This window comes from Rousettus aegyptiacus, unplaced genomic scaffold (genome assembly GCF_014176215.1).
Source record: "Rousettus aegyptiacus isolate mRouAeg1 unplaced genomic scaffold, mRouAeg1.p scaffold_m13_p_17, whole genome shotgun sequence".
Taxonomy (NCBI): Eukaryota; Metazoa; Chordata; class Mammalia; order Chiroptera; family Pteropodidae; genus Rousettus; species Rousettus aegyptiacus.
In genome coordinates, this window is record NW_023416292.1 from 41,388,383 (window position 1) to 41,406,673 (window position 18,291).

The following is an 18,291-nucleotide window of genomic DNA, read 5'->3' on the forward strand; positions in this document are numbered from 1 at the left end:
GACTTGGAGATATCTAATTTCAATAAAAAGTGATAATTAATGTGTTACTACAATGTATCATTTTAATTCACATAAATGAAACCATAGCGATTTGTCTTCTGCAATCTTCCCACTACTTCAAAGGTATAATTGTTCCTTTATTAATACCTAGTCTTAGTTGTTTTTTATTAATATTTTTCTCTGCAACATTCAATCTATAGTAAAGAGTCTAACCTGAAAATATTAGGTTGCAAGGAATAGAGACCATGAAAATTAACTTGGGAAGATCAGTAAAGAGGGTTGTCAAAATAAAAAACAAAATCCCTAATATTTAATATTTACTCCAACTGTAACTTGCACATGATTTCATAAAACTGTGATGTTAATACTGGTCCCAATGCTGACAAAAGTTTCTATCTCTTAGTTCCATATCTCATAAAAAAGAATCTGATATTTTGCTGGTTAAGTGACCAACCCTTTTATTATGCAGTCATAGGAAACTGACGATAATTACATGGTCAATCAGGTTTCTCCTTAGAGAGGCTCTGTGAAGTTCAGATTCTTTAGAACACACTCCTAGAAATGGACAAGACATGGCAAATTAATATCTCTAGAATATTAATCATGTTGAAAGAACAGTGATGCTCCTATAAAATACTCCTATATAATATCCATTTCAGTTTTACAGACAGATTCTTACTCTGGAACAGTAGTTGTCAAATTGCTGTGATCCTGCACAAAAATAATTGCACAAACACCCGCTAGAATTTATCAATTATACACACAGATTATGTGTTATCGTAAAAGCACATTTTAAAACAAATATAAAATATGAACTTCAAAAGGATGAAATAAAATTTTTATGTAAATTGAAGTTTATTTTCTCTACTTATCCATAATCATATACAACTTTTACTTAGTTTTAGTTACTATTAACAAATCCATATCATACTATGTTTCAAACACTATTCTAACTTTTTCAGATATTAACTCATTTAATTCTCATGACTACCCTGAGAGAAAGATACTGTTATCTTTCCCATTTATGTATATGGAAATTACTGTACAGAAGTTAGACAATGTGCCCAGTGTCACGGAACTAGTAAATGATACCGCTAAAATTTTAATCCAAGCATTATCATAACTTCTACTCTATTGTTTCTATTGAGAATCTTCTATCTCAAGAGTCACAGTGATTCATTCATTTCACCAATCTGAAATTTCCAGGTGCCTCCATGGCCCTTGCTAATCATCTCTCCAAAATCTAAATTTTCTATTTAAAATTATACTTTATTTCACACTCTCTTTATTCACTGTTGCTCACCAAAATATTAATGGGTCCTTGTCTCATAAGTAAATATCTCCCATAGCATTGACGAAGCGATTATAGAAAATCCTTATTGTAATATATCATTATAACTATGAACATGGAGACATTCCTTGGTGGATTGTTCTTGGAATGTTATATTAAGAGAAAAAACCCAGTGGGCAACATATTGTACAGCATCTTTTCAACCTTGCCTCACGATGCTGTCTCTAGGACAACTTAATGTGAATAACTCAAGATAGATGAGCTTGATCTTTCATAAAGGGATGTCAAACTAATTAGAATTTTACTTTTTACTTCACTTGTATAATAGGAAATATGTCAGTAGAGCTGCAAAACTGGTTATACGATGCAACAAAGTTCCCCTCTTAATCACTAGAAGAATACTGGGAATCTGGTTTCCACATTTATTCTTTCCTTTGTCTTCATGTTATGACTCTTGCTTTTTATTCCAGACATTATTTCTTTGATCTTGGGAATTGTAAGACTAAATTTCTTTGAGAAAATACATTTGTTCTAAGTGTCTCCATGATCATCTTCAGTGATCTAAGTATTAGTTTGAAAGGAAATTGACAACACTTCCAAAAGCTGAGTAACAAGTGCTTAACTGATTGGACTCACCTCCTAGCATTTGTACTGGGGACAAATTAGTGCTGCCCTGTTTGGCCTTTCGACTGTAAAGGAAATTGAACACAATTCTTTTCTTTCACAACCTCTATTTATTCTCATGTTGTCTGGAGTCTGTTTTTATTTCTTTAGTACATACCTTCCCCTCCCCGCCCCCCCCCCCCCCGCCCACCACCTAACCTGGAAAGCATCTCTCTTAGTTTCTATATGACCCTAGGTTTTTTTGTAAGGTCCTTGAGACTGAGGCATAAACCACTTTCTGATGGTTCCTTAAATAATTTCTATGGCTTTTCACTTCAATGCTTTGGCTCTGAATCCTTCCCCTTGAGTAACTTTTATGCTGCTCTTCCTGACCTATGAAGGGAAAGGAACACCTCAAAGTTGTAGAGTTATTAGAAATAGCAATTGAAGTAAGAAACCATTATCAGACTTCTCAAAGTTTATTGACTTTATGAGTTTTCGTTTAGTCCATGTGAATGGAACTGAGTTTCTTGGGTGAACATAGGACACCTGTTAATCTAGGGGGAGAGAGAAGTCACAAAAGTTTCTGCTCATGCCCAAAGGGAGACTGAGGCTTCTTCTTATATTTCATAAAGATATACAGCACATTTGGGGGGAAAAAAAGAAACAAGCCAAGTGGGTTGGCAAACTGACAGCTTTAATAACTTGCCCATAGGTTTCAATATCTCTCCACTGTTTTCCCTATAAGGTTTCAACAGCAATGGAAATATTCTGTGGATAGGTATTGGGCTCAGATCTTTGACTTTGCAAAGAGAGATTCTATAAAGCGTGGTCCCAGATACCAGACACAGCTTCATGGAAAGTTGTCTTTGATATGTACATAACTTGCCGTGGAGGGAGAAATGATATAAAGTTCACCCTCCAATTCACACTAACATAATGCAACAATAAACAATAAACACAAATGAGTTTTGGAAAACTCACAGGAAAAGAGGGCTGACCAAGTAGAGTGATGCTCTAGTTGGTGGTAAAAACTGGACAAAGGAAAAGAAGGTGGTGCAATGGAATGGAAACAATGGAAATATGTCCCCCTTTCTAAGGCAAAGTTGTTGAGTTTTAAGAGAAAAGGAAGCACAAATTTAAAAGCATCCAAAGGCAGTCCCCAGACATCTGAGCTGGCCAAATTCTTATGCTCCTGCCTCGGATGTGAAAAGTGCAGTACCCAAGGACTGCAAGGAAAAAAACTGAAAAATATTTCTCTTACATCTTTGAGGTAAGACTTCTCACATATGTAGCTAGTTTACAATAACAAACTCTCCTTTATTTTTCTAATATATGTGAGGCCTTGTGCTAGATGAAAACGTAAAGATGAAAAGATAGAGAGTTATCTGCCATGTCCTCAGGGATCTCCTCATTCAGTAACTAAACTAACATACAAAAAAACTAAGTAAAGAGACAGCTGTTCTGAAGAGCAATGGAAACTGAGAAGAGACCAAAAGTAGTCAAGTTGACTTTCATACATGGTAGAGTACCTGTACTGACTCTAAATACTAGAAATTTGCTTACTCATTGAAGAATAAGATTGCAAAGGGACTAACCGATACCAGAATACAGTATGAAGAGTCTGCCTGGCCCATCCTAGAAGAGTAGAATTCAGCACTATGGAAAAAGAGGCAGAAGATTAAATCTCTGACAGCATGAAGAAAACAAGCATCTGTCAGCTTCTTACCTCAACTATTGAGTACACAGTGCTTTATATTCATTGAAAGTTTTAAAGTGGTATAAATACATACATACATACATACATACATACGTACATACATACATCAAATCCTATTCTGTGGTATACTGATGGTCTCAAGGAAAACAAAAATCATTCCAACCCTTCAGTTTTTCATGAAACTAGTTAGCATGGCAATATATGACAACTCAATGCCACTGTTATATCAGTGAGAGAATGTGAAATATAAAGTACTTTCTCAAGCACATGACCCTTTAGTTATTTAAAAATTATTTTATCCTGAAACTTCTCAAACATATACAAAGAATAAATTATTACAATTCTCCATGTAACCCTTAAGATTTTGTTCCATTTGATGCAGCTGGATTTTTTTTTTTAAATTTTTGCTGAAGTATTCTAAATTCTAGACCCCCTTTTATTTCACTCGTATATTCAGGGTATAACTTTTTAAAAATATGACATTTCCCTTAACAGTTATAATGTCATTATCACACCTAAGAAATTAATGATAACTCACTGTCATCATCCAATGTAAACTCCTTAATTAAATTTCGCTGAAGGTCTCAAAAGAAATGTCCTTCTGTCAGTTTATCTGAATCAGGATTTAAATAAGATGTGCCCATTACATTTGGTTGTTTTAAAATAAAGCAGTCCCTTGTTCCTCATACCTATTTCCTAGACATCATTGCTTTATTACATAAACTTGCTTATTTTTCCTATAGAATGGCCCACATTTTGTATTTATCTATCTTTTGTTATGTTATTTATATTTCTATTTTCCATTTTTCTTGTAAATGGAAGTTAGTTCTGGAGCCTTGATAAATGCAGAATCAACTTATATTGTGCTGAGAACATTCTAACAGTGGTGCTGTTCCTGAGGAGACACATACCGGCTGGTCCTCCTACAGAAGGGGCACTTAGCTGATCAGTGGTTCACATGATGGCAGCTGAACTCTCACTGTAACATTCCCCAATAACCATTCAACTAATTGTTTATTCCATTGGAGATAATTGTTGCAAACAATTATTTCATTGGGGGTTGTACATTTATGACTTTATAATTCTTTCCACATTTATTAGCTTGCATGCTTCTGCAGAAAAAAAAAAAGAAGAAGAAGAAAAAATTCTCAGCTAGAGCTATTTTCTTACCATAAAATATAGTTATAACAGTAAAGGTAGGATAATTCTTAATTATTTCCTTTCAATTGCTGATTATCAGAATAAGAAGTTAACACTACTCACTTTTTAAAAACAGAATCACTTAATATTGTTGCCAGAAGAATTATTTCCAAAATAACTACCTAAACAAGGAAACTCGAGCTTGACTATCTTCCCTTTCTATATCTAACATGTCTAAAGGTAAAATTATGTCCATTAAACTTATTTAGGACTAGATTTGAAGTTACATGTCAAAATAATCCCTAAATAAAACTAAACGATTTTATAGATATAATTCTATTACCACCAGTAGTATACTTCTAAACACTAGTTTCATCATTCTTTCCTACTCCAGAACTTTTATAATAATATGCTTTTATGGAAGAAATCAGCCTCTGGTCCTACACCCTGTTCACAGAGTTTAAAGGATAAAGAAGCCAGGCAATATGCTCTTTCTTTCCTCAATTGTGGGAATTGTGAGAAAATGTACATTTTTATAATATATGTATGGAAATTCATAGCATGTGCTCCATACTCAAAGAACTGGCATTGTTAATTTGTTACTCTAATCTAGAGAGCATAAAGAGTGCCATAATGCAGGAAGGAGGCATTGGGTGGTTTCAGAGAATGATTTGGGGACCATACCTCAATTGTATTTCTTCCAAATAATGTCATTAATAAATAGCATTGCTGAACTCCACTTCCCCCGCCCTCAAAACACACACACAGACACACACACACGCGCGCACACACACACACACACACACACACACACACACACACAAAGTCTACAAAAATAAAAAATCCAATTTGAAAATCAAGACCATAAATTTCTCCAAAAGATAAGTAATTTCATCTAGGTACAAAATAGCTACAACTATTTTTTTAAATCCTGAATATTAATGTGTTGTGAAAAAAGCATGAACTCCACAAGCAGATGGATCATCAACAAGGGGATTAAACAGCCCTCAAAAGGCTCTCCAAAGAGCCATTAAAAATTGTCAAGGAATCAGAGAATGCCATAGTAAATGACCCAAATGACTTTGAGATGAAAAATAAGGAAGCTGAAATAGCAAAATAATAATAGTACTTGCTACTTACATAATAGCTTTCTTGAGAGAACTCTAAAACACTTTCCAAACATTAATCCAATAATTTTTGTCATTAGTCTACATAGCACTAAGGGGGCCTTTTATGTTATTTCTTACTGAGCACTAGGGGAAACTAAGGCTTAGAAAGACAAAGATGATGTGACTTTAATAGATTTGCTCCCATGTAGCAAAATGTCATTGCTAGAAGAGAATTCTCAGAGAGAAAATGCAATCTCATTTTCCATTATATTATTATTAGATGGCATTGATTCAAAATTAATTTTATATGCTAGTAAAGAGAGCTAATATAAAAATATTATCAATAGTTATCTAAAATCAGGAGAATTCATTAATTCAGAAATAAGCATACCCAAAAGCAAGATCTGGAGGGAACATACACTCCACATTCAGAAAAACAAATTTTAAAACAGAAAAATAAAGAATTCCATCCACATATATATTTTTGTTTAAAAATTATATACTCAATTCTGTTCTAAAATGGCACTTAGGAAAACAGCTCAATAGAATAGTTAATAGAGTAAAATTCTCAACGAAAAACAACTAACAATGAAGGACAAACCAGGTAACGAAGACAAAATTTCAGGGCAGAATAACAGCCTTTTGGTAACAAATTCACAGTTTCTTTGACACAAACTCGGCATAAACAGTAAAGCATCTAAGGGTCACCCTGCTGATGATGGCAGACAGTAAACCAGGTAAGGGAGTCTGCAGAGGAGAACAATATAAACCACAGTAACAGGGGAAATACAGTGTGTAGCAGAAACTACAGCAATACCAAAGAGTACTGTACCAGGAAAGAACAACTGCACAGTAAGGGGAAAACAAGCTTGTCTCCTAGTGTTAGTCAAGAACGGCAGCTGCGTGAAAGACGAAAATACATGCTTTTAAATCTTATTTCTGAGATAAATTTCTAAGGGAAAATATTATTCTAATATGTGCGACTAATGAATACCATGAACCACATGCTGAAAAAGCTAATTTGGGTATGAAAGATTGTGTGTGTGTGCATATGTGTGTGTGTATGTGTGAAGTTAGTTGTGTGTACGTATGTATACTAAATGTGGGAGAGAAGAAAGAAAGTTGATAGACCTATTTATTATTCAACAGTCGAACTTTGCTAATACTTAAGACACTAAGAGAACTAGGACACCCCTGTCCTTCCAAAAAATGGAGAGAAAATAATTTTTTTAAGAATTGGATATATTTTAAATAAGAAAAGAAGTAATTATCATAGGTAAATTCTGAGTATTGTTAGGCCTCATTATATTTATTTATAGTTTGGTATTGTTTTATTTTAAATTCCACATTAAAAATGTGTCACAACCTTTATAAGGCTTAGGACTTCTGAAAGGTCTATATCTGGGCTCTGAAGCCTATTCAGGAAACAAAATTTTTCCCTAGGAGAAAAAAGCATTCCAGAACACTGGGATCATCCTCTGATTATGACATCCCCCGTGCAGGAACGCTGTGTGGGTAGTCACGGATTACACACATCAGAAAGAATCCAGCTTAATGAGGTCAGGCTTGGAGCTCTCATTCCATTAAGTTGGGATTCTTTCTTTCAAGGGAGGGAGATAGAGGTGTTATTTGCGGAAACTGGTTCTGGGAGTAATCGGTTTCTTCTTTCTAATTTTCCAGAACCTACATTAGCCTCTTTCTGAAAGGCAGGACAAGCCCCAATGTCAGACTATCTGGCTCAACCACATACTAGTATATATCGTGTTGGATTGATGAGAGAATTGAATGTGATTAAAAGAAATAATATATCTTCCAGTCTTAAAATGGTGCCTAGGCCATAATAAATACTCAGTGGTATTAGCTAATGTTAGGTCATTTCATCCTACCCTGGCTGAGTTGATCAGGATCTAGGCAACAACATTCTGTCTAATCCTACATCAGCAACTGGAAAATATGATTCCTTTTCATTGCAAGAAAGCTCTAGTTAAAAATTCTTACATGCTTTTAAAAATGGCTTTAACTTTTTACTCTAAAGGAACAAGCACATGCCTTTGTCCTGCATACTTGTGGTGCCTTGCCCGTCCCCCAGGATCCCTTTCACATGTCCCCTCTGTCCCTCTCTCACACCAGCTTTACTTCAGAGGATTGCTCTCTGGTACCGAGGAGAAACAAAAGTGCCTGAAGCCTCTTCCCTTCCAGTGTACTTCCCAGTTGACCAACTGGTGTGACAATACAGAAGTCCCGCTCTTTTGCTTTGTAGGAGACAAACTCTCAAACTCTGGAGTATAGTTTATACTCCAGGACCTGGATGAATAAACTGTATTTGGCTTAGATTTTTCCTTTTTCTCTCCTACTGTCCCATTTCCTTAGTGATTTCCGTGGAGAAATAAGGAAGAAACCCTAGCTTATATTTCTGTATCCCTCGATGAAAAACTGAAAACATTGAATAACTAAAATCCTTCTCATTCAAAAAAGAAAAATGACTTGTACCTCAGTCCTTGGCTCAGGGTCTACTTCAGAAGAACCTGATCTCAGACAGCCCTAAATTGAAATTATCTTGAGAGAAAAATGACAGGAAGGAACAGAGTAGAGAATATATATATCAACTTGTGAACAACAAAGATTAGAGTCATCAGTTCAATTCTGTCTTCTATTCCTATTTCATGCAATCATTTTTTTCCTCACATAATAGACACACCATAACCAACATGAATTTTCCAAAAACTAATACTGTTCCTTATTTTGCATATAAAAGCTGTTGTTTTCTATTTTATTCAATTATATTTAAAAATACTTGTCAAAATCCATTAATTTGATATTATGAGCCACTCAGAATTTGAAAAATATTGCTTTACTACTCCCATGATAAATTCTACCTGGGAATCATTGGTATAGGGAAGGACTGGTGGTTGATAGATGGATGCCAAAGTCAAAGGTATTGGGCCGCATCTTCTAAATTGAGATCCAAACTGTAAGTCAAAGTCTGAGACAAGATAATGTCTGAGATTAAGAATAATACAACAGGCATTGGGATCTTCTAGGACGCATCTTTTGTAAAGAGGATATATCATGTTCTAAAACCCTCCTTTATCATGTTTGCCTCTCTCTAGACTTTCTTGAGTTCTTTATCCTGAAATATCTTTTTATTTCATCATATCCCTTACTAGTTCGTTCTGAAATATCTTAGGTCTTCCTTAATGTATTCCTGGTATTATAGGATGGTAAAAAGTGTGAAATGTGAACGGTTAGTACTGTTAGAAGGATAAGAATGGGATAAAGATAAAAGTACAAAGTGTCAGCTCAGATATGAGAAGAGAAATTAAAAATAAATTTAAGTAATCTTCTTTGTACCAAATCCTTGATAGACACTTTAGTATATTTTGAAAGGTATCTTGCTATAAAAAAAATAATGTATGATAAGGAATTACCAAAATTATTGACCAAAATAATGTAATCACTTGGTTCTACTTTCTAGGAACCAATTTGAAAATCTCATATCTAACCTATCTCTTGATTTGAAGACAACCAAATCAATTAATGCACTTTTATCATTAATGACAGGACACGCATAAGTTTTGAAATTATCCTTGGGGTCTTTATTCTCTATACAATGACATATTACACCAAGCCACCCTTATAGCCTTTTGCATCAATTATTTAAAAATCAAAGAGCTATTAATTCATGTATCTGTACATCTGAAATAATATTGTTTTAAAGGGTACTGAATGAGAGAAAATTTGTCAATAAAATCATTGGACCTTTCCAGACTGATATGATTTATATAGAAGCATTGCAATTCTATTTAGAGTAATGTGATCTCAGTGGCTGGGTAAGAGAGGGTTGAATTATTCATGTTTTTCCGGTCAACACACACATACACACACACACACACATACACACACGGAAGTTCTTCATTTTTAGGTTGCTTGCATGGATTTCTGAGTCTTGTTCCTTTTGGAGTGATTCAGAGTCCATCAGTAACAAGCAGCATTCTCTGCACACGGACAACAACAGAGGCTTAAAAATAGGAGCCATGTGCACAGAGCTACTTGTGCCAACCAACAGATTCTATCTGCATCTGCTACATATGGATTGACAAGAGAGGGGCCAAGTATACGTTGGTGTGAAGCAGCTTGCTGCTTCTGTTTTGAGAAAAGCTCATCATTGTACAAGTCCTGAACAAATTAGCCTTCCAATCACAATGCAAGGATATTGAAATAGGGTGAAAAACCTAGATGGTATCAGGCAGCTCTTGCCAAATTAGTAGAGAACTAAAAAGGAAAAGAAAATCATTTGAAGACTAATAATTAGTAAAATAGAAAGATGTAAGGGTATGTTCAGAAATGTGACTGAACTTTGAATTTAAAAAAGGAAACTTTTTGCCACTGGTTAGAAAATAGCTGGAGTCAAATAGGTACAAAAGATCACAGGGCTTCGAGTTGTTCTTTGGTTAGAGTAAAGGTCATAAGGAGAGGTTAGATAGATCTCTAAATCTAGAAGTCATTTTTCAAAATGCAGATCAAATAAATATTAGGAATTTAGTTATTGTGAAACAATAGATATAAAAGTGCCATGTAAAATGTAAATCCATGTACAGATTCTATGTCTATTTTACTATATATATGAACGACGACTACTAATAATTTTATGATTATACTACTTTATACTAAAGAGGTAACTTAAACATTTCCAAGTGCACAACACAGTTAAAGAAATTTAAAAGTCAGAGGCTATTTGGACAAGGCCTATATTTTCAAACTGTCCTGTGTCTCCTGAAAAAATTGCAAGATTTTTGTCATTGTCCAAATGGAAAGGGAGCAACAGTGGACGGGTTCTGTACCCCATCCAATTTATTTATTTTACTATAGCTACCATATGTAACCTTTTACTTCATATCCCTGAAGCCTATACTTCCATCAGAGGAGAACATATGTTCTTAAGAACACAAGCACTAGAATATAGCCACAGGCACAGCTAGCCTACTCACTCAATCATTAACAACAGCCACATGAAAATTACTGAGTAGCTACTATGTCCTGGGCATTATGCTAGGCACTGTGCAGACAGTGCTGCCTATCCTTTCAGAGTTTACAGACTGGGAAGGGAAGCAAGACAAGGCAACACGGCAACTGTCATAAGGCGTGCCACTGAGACAGAAGTAGCATGGGGTACTCTAGTAGCACGTGCAAGAGACATGAAGCCTAGACTCTTGTAGTCAGAAAGGCTTTCTTGAGGAAAGTGACTGGATTTCATTGTTCACACTAACTTATCCTAGAAAGGTGGAAAAAAATCGCTGTCTGAAAGAACAAGGATAGGCCTCCAGCATGAAGTTCAAGGGTACGTGTGTGGTATAGTAGAGCAGGACTTAACAAGATATGGCTTTCTAGTTTTGGGTGGAATTTGTAAGGAGTATTTGTTTCTCTTTCTCTCCTTTTGTCTTTTAACAATCCCAAAAAGATTACTGAGGAAATTATGAAGGGATATAGAGACCATGAATCAGCTGTAAATTCTTTTTTGGATGCCAGATCTACAGAGTTCTCTACCTTTTCTAACCCAGAGAATATTTTATGGTTTAAAACCTGAAATATTCCTTGATTTAGTGTACAGCAAACTCTGTCACTCTTTCCTTCAAGGTGGAGAATTATGTAAAACACCAATACTCATAATTAATAGCTAAGATATTCTGAAGGTTTAATATATGCCAGGCACTAAGTATTTTTCAGAAACAATCCATTTTAACCCTATGACTGTGCATAGGTCCTATAACTATCCCTACTTTACAGAGAAGCACAGGGGGAGCTATACAGCTTTCTCAAGGTCCCTCATTGGCAGTTATATTTGATCTCAGATCTCTAAGACTAGTGGGTCTGAGCTTTTAAATACTCTATTATCTTCTCATGCAGTAGTATCACATTGTTACTATTATCACTATCATAGGTGAGTTGCCATTTTATCTCCCCATAATTCAGTTTTGAAAGCTTACAAAAGTATTTCTATTCAAAAACATCAATTAAAAAGACACTGGCATTTTCCTATATCTTTTGTATATTACCTCTTGGGAAAGTTGCTAATACAGCAGAGTAAAGGGGAGTGAGCGGGGAAACTCTCTTGTCTGAGCTAGAAGGGATACATCCCGTGGCCTTAGTTATTAATTAAATGTTTTAAAACATTATTTATCAGTGTGCTTTTTCACTGTCAGAACGCCTCAGGGCTCCACACAGCAGGTCTTCCACAGCTTTCAGGGAAGAGCTGCCAAGAGTCCTTGCCCAGTGTTCACGGCTATATTTGTTCATTCTATTACAATATATACTGTGCTTCTCTTAGTGATTTCACTTTAATCTAAAGAGCAAATCATGTAAAAATATAGAGCAATTTCAGTGCATAGATAACGAAGAAATTGAGATTATTCAAATTAGAAAATGTATGTCATTCCTCAAGAAAACAAAAAATATGCATGCCCTTTCACTAAAAATTGGTCTCTGCACTTTCTTAATGATTCAAGTTGACAAATACACATGCCCAGTGAAATATGATGGAATGAGTAAATATTAGCATGTGGGTATAATCCCTCAGCTCTTCCACAAAATCTTTATATATTCTATTTTTGAAATATTATTAGCTTCTCAAAGTGTCAATACTTTCACTTAATTTACTTCTTTATGTTCTTAGTGTAGTAGTGAGCAAAGAAAATGTTGAGCTGGTACGCTTATAAAATTGTAAACTAAGGTATTGTTACTGGAGTTTAACAGATAGGGTGCATATTAATCCCCATTATCTATGTGATTGTATCAGCAATGAGAAGAGAATCTGTTTCTGTTCATGTCAATCCAACTAATAAGGAATTAAAGAACTGAATTAAACAATTTGCAACCTGTCAAAACTTAACAAGATCAAGCATTTAGACCATGCTGAAAGTTTTAGGGGGACTTATTATTATAACATTTTTAATAACTGAAAATTGGTGGAAAAAGGAAAGAAAATTAAGCCCTTTTCTTGACAGGGCATTCGAGATTGGGAGCATTCCTTAAGGTGTGCTATAAAAGATAAGACTCCTGTGAGCATATGCCTCATGGATCTTATAGTCACATGGTTAAAAATAAAAAATTAGACTGCTCTAACGCTATATTAGCATTGGCTAGTATTAGAACTAAGGAATGAGTGGACGAACAAAAGCCCCAATGTGATTACACAATGAAGAATGAGGCTGAAAATATGAGGATGTCCCTGCTATAGTCAAGAGGAGTCAGGACTCAAGCTTTCCATTTAAGAATCCTTCACGTATGAAGCTCTGCCTAAGTTATCGAAGCTGGGCTTCAGGAAAGGGGCAGAGGAACTGAAGAAACTCAGAAGAGATAAGAACCATCTGAGTCTCTTCTCTTGAGTAGTGTGGCTGGTACCTACATTAAGTTCATACCCTGTCTGTCTTCTTCCTGAAGCTCAAATGCACAATGTAGGAATGGAATTAATAGAACCGTTGAGGTATAGAACATAAAAGTGAAGCAAAATGTGCAGAAGATCCCAATTGTCTCACCAGTGATAGAAGGGAAACATTCTTTTCCATAGGTAATGATCACCATGGTTAAACACTTTCTCTGTTGCTTTTACATACATGATTTTTTATCTCCAACATAACTAAAGTAGATATCATTAAGTATTTATTACGTGACCAAGAAGACTAACAATTTTAACTTTATAAAAAGGTTCTTCAAGTACTTATATTAAAAGAATGCCTACTTTCCGCACCACCGCCCCCCCCCCCCCGCCCCGAGACTAGCTAATCTAAATTTAACTTTCTTTCTTTCCTCATTTACAATATTTTCTTATTAAAGAAAATGCTATTTCCAATAGGCCCTTCCAGTGGAAAATATGGGTTCACAATGTGAAAGACCGTACTTAACATATATAGTAAGTATACTATTCTTAAAGGAAGTTTCCCACGCAACTTGGTCTCTGTCAACAGACCACAGAAAACAGCATAGTGTTAGTGTTAATTAAGTTTAAAAATTCTCTTTCCATTTTAAGACTAATTAGCATATAGCGCTTTCATCAAGTTTATTGAAAATTTACACTAGGGAATTAGCTGCACTGAACATTACTCCATGGCATAGAAAACCCCTCCCCCATAGCTTCCTAAATGCAATACATGAATTTAACTAGTTGTTATCTAATAGAAGAAACTTAGAATAATTTAATTCCTATTACTTCTATTCCATATTATTGATGTCTAGTATTTTCGTTCTATTTTGTTTTTAATCTGCCTTCCTCCACCCCCCGCCCCAATTGTTATCATGCTGTAGTTTATCAGGATTGCTTCCACTGCTATTGAAAATTAACTACAAGGCATCTGGGAAGAAGTAGTTATTGTTGAAATAAGAAGCTTTTGCACAATTCCAGATCAGAGAGGATGGTGGCATGAACCCGGATAAAAGCAGTGGAGGTGGTCAAATGTGCTTGGATTTGAGATATATTTACAGGGTAGGGTGGATAGGTTAGGAACATGGTTAGTTCATCCTTGGTAAGAGGAAAGAAAGAGTTCATTTGTACTCTGGTAGGTACTGAGGAGAGCTTACACCCAATTCTCCTCATGGCCTTGATTTTCTTATGAAAATCACCAGCTCAGGCAAAGGAAGAAGTTTGAGGAGTTAAGAAGGTAGGAAATTTTTCTCCAGAGAATGAGAAAACTTGACTGGGAAAATGTTACAGAATTTGATAGACACCATATAGGGCCTATTTGATGTTAGTGGTCATGAATTTGATGTGAGATCAAACAGCATGACAAAATTTTTGTCTATCTGTAAATGGCTATATATGCAAAAGTTGAGTAGTGAAGGAGATGGATTTAGCCATGACTGGGTATCGCAAAGAGAGTACAATAAAACAAGAGGATCATGAAAAATAAGGATTATGAACAAAGGACTGAGTCTATATATATATATATATATATATATATATATATATATATATATATTATAATATTCAGAATACATAGGGAAAGCATATGGTCTAGAATACCTAAGAGGTAAATTGAGAAGATTAGTAATTGAGAGAGAGTGTAAATATAGTAAGAGAAATGGATTCTGGATTCTGGACAGGGTTGAAGGATTATTGTAGCTGAGATACCAGAGGGAAAATAAGAGGTTGAAATCAGAGAGTGAGATAATTAAAATTGAGATTATGAATGGGGTTATACTATTTTAATGACAAATCTAAGAAGATATAAGTGAGAGAATTCCTGAGGTATGGTGGAAGACAATTCCACTGAAGAAAGTTATTAAGGAGGAGAGAAGCCAAGGCATTACAATAATGTAGTCAATTAATATATTCAAATTCTCTTAGATCAAGAACTAAAAGCACAATAGTGTTGAAGAGAGAGGCAGAGAGACAGTGATGTAGGAACTAAAATCTTCAGAGAACAGTACGCAACCACTATTGAGTGCTTACACTGAGCCAGACACTAATCTATACAAATATTGACTCTTTTACAGCTCACACAACTCTACTATTATTATCATCATTTTTCAAACCAAGAAATTTGGATGCAAACAACTTAAGTAATTCACTGAAAGTCAGATAGCTAATAAGTTGAATTCATATTTGATCTGAAGCTGTCTAGATCCCTAATTATATTCTTAACTACTCTGCTATGCTTTATAAAACAAGTGAGGAATGACTCATGTGTTGTGTTAGACTGCTAAAGGGGTGGTAGCAGGTGGAATAGTTGATGACAGAGATATAAACTGAATATATTTAGGACTGGAGGAAGAAGACTGGTTTGTGTCAGTAAAGAACAAACAATCTACTGGTATCTGACTCCTGCCTGACAAACACAAAAGGGGAGCGAAAAGACTAAAGGAGAGGTGACTAAATTGGACAGGATGCTCTCCTAGTGTTACAGGGCAATTATGTGAAATGTTTCTTGTGTACCAAATGAAGTCTATATGCTCTCAGGTTGACAGCATATCCCACAGCGACTTCAAAATCAGGTGAGTGAAGAGGTAAAGAGAGCATCACTGGTCAATGAGATTGCAAGTGTCTGTCTGCAGAGCTGGTGGTGGAGGTGAGTTCTCTGATTAATCCAAAGCACTCCAGGAGGGAAAACATGAGCTCTAAGGTTAGCTAGACACAGAGAGATGCTAGGCAAGTCAGAACTTTCTTGTCCCAGATCCTCTTACCTTTCATTCCTCCCTTAACTCTCTTCCCAAGACACAGAAACCACAGAATGGGAGGTAAAAAATAAGCCACCATGATCCCTGCCCAGAATGTAGGCTTTCCCCTGAAGCAGTCTTGAGCTCTGAATGAAATCTGTAGTATTGATTATTCCATAGGGATGCAAACTCCAATTTCTGAAGTAACTTAAAGTGATTCTAAAATTTGTTAACTAAAAGCAATTACAAAAGACAATGAATGTCTCACATTGTCAAAGAAGATCGGGGGAAGAACTTTCCTTGGTGAAATAAATAATAAAGGGACGGGGAGAAAAAATAAGAAAGGCGCTACATGATTACACCCCTTGAGTCCTGCTTCTTCCACATACTAGTGATAGTAGCCTCTCTACTTTCAGTATTGTCTCCTTCCCTCCTAGTTACCAGAGTGAGATTTAAACCACAAAACACACCACAACAAACTTAAATTCAGCACTGGGATCTCACTGCACTTAGAATAAACTGAAACTCTTTTCTGTGGCCCATAAAGCCATACATTATTTTATCCCCATCTATCTCTCTGATCTCATCTTCTACCACTCCTCTCCTTTCCTACGATGTGCTAAATTTTTCCTCCTCTTAGGCCTTTGCACTTGCTGTTTCCATCTGCCTAGAAGGCTCTCTGCCAAGATTTCCATATAGCTAATCTTCCATGTCATTTGGTCTCTGAAAGACTTCTCAGAGTGGCTTTCTTTGACCATTAAGCATAAAGAAAACACGATTGCTAGTTATTCAATTTCAGATCTTACTTTGTAATACAACCACAACTGGAAACTATCATATTCATTTAGAATGCAAAAATCATGGAACATTTTTACCTTGATCACTATTGCATCCCTAGTACTAGAGCTTTGCCTAACACAGAGTAAGTACTCAATAAATATTATATAAAAAGTTACCTATTTTAATTTATAATATGTTATATTTAATAATATTTATAATGAAAAGTTCTTTATTAGAGCAGAAAACTTCCAAGAGGAGCAATGCCGAAGGCACAAGAACCAGTCTTTTAGTGAATTAGTATATTGAGAAAATTGGCTAGAAATCACACTTCTGAGGAAACGTTTTGATATGACAAGATACATCAGTATATCAGTCAGAATTCAGAGAAGCAAAATGACTATGAACTATTAGACAAGAGATTTATTGTAGAAATCAGACCTTCCATAATTGTGGGAAGACTGGGGAAATGAATGTCTGAAAGGGAGAATTAAGAAATCATATGAGGCACAAACTAGTCAATCTGAGAAACCAGGCATGTCCGGTCATCTAAGTGGAGCTGGGTAGGAGAAGTTGATGAAGAAGTCTCTGAAAAATATCTGGTGACAGGTCTGAGGCCTCTATTGGTTAGTAAGGTCAGTAGTTGTCAAGGGAGCTGGATCTGGAACAGAGGAAGGTTTAAAAAAAAGCTAGAACCAACCATCTTGTCCTACCCATCACGACCTTCAGAGAGCACTGTTTTCTTTCTACCATCCAAATCTCATGCAAATACCATTTTTCACCAACTCCAACCCAAAACCATTAGAGAAGGGATTCTGGGAAGCACAGGTTCAGCTTAGCCAAGTGAATGATAGAATGACACCTCATAGTTAATTAGGACTAATTTTACTCATAAGTAACAGAAACTCAAGAGTATCCACAGACAGAAAAATATATCATAAAGGGTATGTAGGTATTTCTTTAAACACAAATGTAGGAAAGTTGTAAGTCGGGAAGTAGAAAGCCTGTTGACCATCTCTAATCTATTTCTCTGCATTGATTCAATCTACAAAAGAGCTTCTTCTACTTCTTGCATGTGGTGGTAAACTTAGCCTGAATTTGCCTCATACAGGTAACCTGCATGAAAAGCAACTGATCTCTTTCTCCATCTTCCTCTCTACCTCTTAACTGCAAATTTTCAGGGACATACCTCCAATTTACTTAGGCTACCAACCCCTATCCCAACAAATGCTGGCCTTTGAGGCTGGTTCATTGTACAAAATAGATGCCAAGGACCCACAGCTATTATCATGTATATTAAAAACTATTTATAAAATGGCCAAAAAATGTGACAAGTATCTAAAAAGTGATTGTGAATATATATTAATATGTAAATGTTGGTGTGAATGTTGCATCCATGGAACAGAAGTTATATGTCTGAAAAATTAATATGATTATGAGTTTTTTGGTAGTTTTTCAGAAAATAAGAGTTATAAGTTTACATTTTAGGCCTCCCCCATAAATAG